Source organism: Lithobates pipiens, unplaced genomic scaffold (genome assembly GCF_037356315.1).
Source record: "Lithobates pipiens isolate NorthernLeopardFrog02 unplaced genomic scaffold, aLitPip1_a1.2 Scaffold_28, whole genome shotgun sequence".
In the NCBI taxonomy this organism is placed as follows: domain Eukaryota; kingdom Metazoa; phylum Chordata; class Amphibia; order Anura; family Ranidae; genus Lithobates; species Lithobates pipiens.
Window position 1 is genome coordinate 69,416,333 of NW_027507789.1, and position 4,051 is coordinate 69,420,383.

Consider the following 4,051-nt stretch of genomic DNA (forward strand, 5'->3'; position numbering starts at 1 on the left):
TAGAGAGTGACACAAAAAAGTGCAGACGGGTACACAAGTCCTCTAAAATCAGAGGACCTTGTCCTGAATCCCCCGGGGCGTTAGGCTCCTGACAGGGACAAGGACACTTAAAACTTGGTCTTCCTGGCCGAAACCAGTCAGACCCCGTTCTTCGGAAGGTCTGCCGAAACAGACCCACCCAAATACTAGGTAGGGCTCCCCCGAAGGAAGACCCCAAACCCTAAGGCAGAGGGTGAACTAAGCCAGAAGGCCATGTCCACCCCTACACCAGACTTTCAGGACAGGCCCAAGAACCTGTGACCCTACTCATCACAGCAAACGTGCAAAGTGACAAAACAAGACGTGACAAGACACACTGAAAATAAATAAAAAGTGGGGAAGGGATAGTGGAGAGGAGAGTGAAAAGGTGGTCGTTGTGTGAAACAACGACCAGGCCCTCCGGCCGGGAATAAAAAATTCCTCTGGTCCCAGCCAAAAGGCCCGGCCCAAGAGGCAGGTGCTAAAAAAGCGTGTCATGGTGCAGTGACCGTGGTGCCCAAAATCAAAGTGACCCTCACTCACAGTGATTGTTAGGCACCCCTGGACTGCCACTCCAGGGGCACATACTCCATAGGCTTTCAAGACCGCCCCCGACCCCCGGTCCAGACCACAGCAGCCCCCACCCCAGACAGGAAGGCATGAAGATCAGGAAGCTTGGTGAGAGCCCTTTACCATCAGGCTCCACCATCGCTCCCATCACTCCTTCCTAATTATATTCGGATGTACTAACCGGCACTCCCCCCCTGCCAAGAGAGTAACCAGCGTTCCTTTCCGAAAAACTGCCCGGGGCTAGAACTACCCCAATCCAGACCAGAGGCCGGGAACCCAACCCTCTGGATCCGACCAGGCAGCACCTGCCCTCACCAGGAGCATCCTTCCAGATGGCTCAGACTCAACCATGCATCGGCCCCCAGTTTACTGTCGGGCGGCACGACGTGGCCCCTACCGAAACCATCCTTCGGGATGCAAATTACACCATCGGAGAGCGCCGCCCAAACCCTCTCGAATAGGGATGGACCAGCGCCTCCTTTGGCAACTGATAAGAACAGATACTACACTTGATCTTAGCCAAAAGGCCGAGAAGGCTGAGACACAGCGCCAGGGATTGGCGTGTGGGCAGACACAGAGGGGTAGGGGTGGGGGGAAGAGGTGCAGATTGTGCCCTCTCTCCTCTCCCGTCTGTATGTGTTTGCGGCGGGGGGGTGTGTTAGTGCTGGCTTTGGGCAGTGTGAAAAAGAGTGTAACAGACACTCTCAGCTTAGACAACTGCAGCCAGAAACCCTGCCGCAAGCCATAGTCCAGTCTAAATAATGTGTCCGGGTTTCAGGCAGTCTGAAACCCGGACGCATGATTCCAAACCCGAACTGTCCGGGTGAATCCTGGACAGGTGGCAACCCTACTATGTGTACCTATGTGTCAGTGTAGTGTTTTGGTGCACTTACTTTGTGTCTTCTCCTCGTAGTCCGGTCAAAAAGACCGCCCCGAGGAGAATGACATCACTTCCTCCTTCCTGTGTAAACAATACACAGTGGGAGGAAGTTCGTCATTGGTCAGGAGCGATCCAGAGGGGGTGGCCAGAAACCAACGGCCATCCCCTCATCACGGATCGCTCCTGGAGGGAAACGGACCGCCGTATCCAGCGGGAGGGGGTCCGATCGGACCCCCCATCCGCTGGAAGGCAGGCACGTACATCTACGTGCTTGTGCCTGCCTGTGCCATTGCGATGACGTACAATGGCAATACAGCGGTCCTTAAGTGGTTAAGGATAGAGGACAGACTGGGGAGCTCCCCGTGGGCCCGACAGCCTCCACAACCTCTCACTCCAGCTCTTCTACCCAACAACTCCCCCCCATCTGGGCTGACCACAGGCATTTAAGGAGGCCTGCCCCCTGCCAATCCAAGTTGGGGATTGTTCAAGGCTCGCCAGATACCTGAGGCAGCTTAACCTCTCCTCCTAGAAGGAAGGGGGAGGTGATGGTGATGCCACCTCAGTCCACCCAACTCTCCCTGAACTACTTCCACCCAGAATGAAAACAAACAGGCCTAGCCACCAGCTAGGCCTGCCTACATTTTCCCACTCTGTCAAAAATCCTTACTTCTAGCACTCACTAACTAAAGGGTGCTACACTTACCCCCCACCAAAAACGAGTCAGTCTCTTGACTGGTAAATTTAGAAAAATATCCCCTGGGCCCAGGAGCAAGGGCATCCCACAAAGTAAATTGGAGGGAAAAAGGGAACAAACTTAGATGGGACATATACAAAAAATTTACATATCAAAAACATTTATATATATTTCTCTTTGACATTTACAATATGTACATGTATTCCTACAACCGTATATAGACATTAGAACAGAGCATCTCTCCCTCAGGAGAAATCCTCTGTCCGCAGGATCCGTTGCTCAAGCCCGAGATAGACAGCCACGCCATCCTGAAGAGTCCTGCAAAACAGATAAACATCTTAATCTACCACTACCTGTACATTTCACCAAGTTTCTGTCAGGAAGGGGTTATAGAGCCTACTGTGAGAAAAGACTACAGCAACAACACATAGCAAGGCACATTTCACCTGTAATTCTGTCAGGAAGGGGTTATAACCTGCTGACAGAACTTTAACCACTTCAGCCCTGCTCAATGACCAGGCCATTTTTTTGCGATACGGCACTGTGTCGCTTTAACTGACAATTGCGCGGTTGTGCGAGGTTGTACCCACACAAAATTTTTCCCACAAACAGAACTTTCTTTTGGTGGTATTTGATCACCTCTGTGTTTTTTATTTTTTGTGCTATAAACAAAAGAAGAGCGACAATTTTGAAAAAAACACAATATCTTTTACTTTTGACTATAATAAATATCCCAAATGTTTAAAAAGATAAAAATATTTTTTTTTTCCTCAGTTTAGGCCGATATGTATTCTACATATTTTTGGTAAAAAAAAAAAAATTGCAATAAGCGTATATTGATTTGTTTGAGCAAAAGTTATAGCGTTTACAAAATAGGGGATAGATTTATGGCATTTTTATTATTTATTTTTTTCTTTTACTAGTAATGGTGGTGATCAACGATTTTTATTGGGACTGCGATATTTCGGAGGACACAACGAACACTTTTGACACATTTCAGGGATCAGTGACAATTATACATCTATAAAAATGCACTGATTACTGAATAAATGTCACTGGCAGGGAAGGGGCAACACGAGGGGGTGATCAAGGGGTTAACTGTGTTCCCTAGTGTGTGTTCTACCAGGGGGGGTGGGGATCAGACTGACTAGGAGGAGAGAGAGAGAGAGAGATTGGTGTTCATACTTAGTATGGACACATGATCTGTCTCCTATCCCCTGAGAAAACTGGGATCTGTGTGTTTACACACGCAGATCCTGGTTCTCGCTCTGTCATGAGAGATCGTGGGTGCCCAGCGGTCATTGTGCCCACCGGGCACTTGCATCAGCTCTGGCTTTAAACCACGGGTGCGCCCCCCTTGTGGTCAAAAGGCGAAGCGTCGTGAGGTTACGTCATTTTGCCCAGGGGAGCCAACCTGCCACAGTACAACTGCGGTGGCTGGCCAGGAAGGGGTTAACGGAAGGAAAGAGCCCCTCTCCAAGCAAACAGACTTTACCCTAATGCCGCGTACACATGACCGGTTTTTCCGTCAGAATAAACTCTGGCAGTTTTTCCGATGGAGTTCCGCTGAAACTGACTTGCCTACACATGATCACACCAAAGTCCAATCATTTAGAACGTGGTCACATACAACACGTACGACGGGACTAGAAAAAGGAAGTTCAATAGCCAGTAGCCAATAGCTGCCCTTGCGTCGTTTTTGGTCCGTCAGAACAGCATACAGACAAACAAAATTTTCGAAAAAAAAAGTACGCTGAAGCCCACACACGATCGGAATAGCTGATGAAATTATTCCGTCTGACTTTTTCTGCCGGAAAGTCTGACCATGTCTACATGGCATTAGTGTCCTTGCAACGGGATACATCTGATCGGGCACCCAGGATGGCAGG

General features: G+C 49.4%; 1 pseudogene; it reads right to left on the minus strand.

Annotated features, from left to right (window-relative positions):
- Positions 1–1,019: 1,019 nt before the first annotated feature.
- On the minus strand, positions 1,020–1,127 carry LOC143937544 (U2 spliceosomal RNA; annotated as a pseudogene).
- Between the last annotated feature and the right edge of the window lie 2,924 nt (positions 1,128–4,051).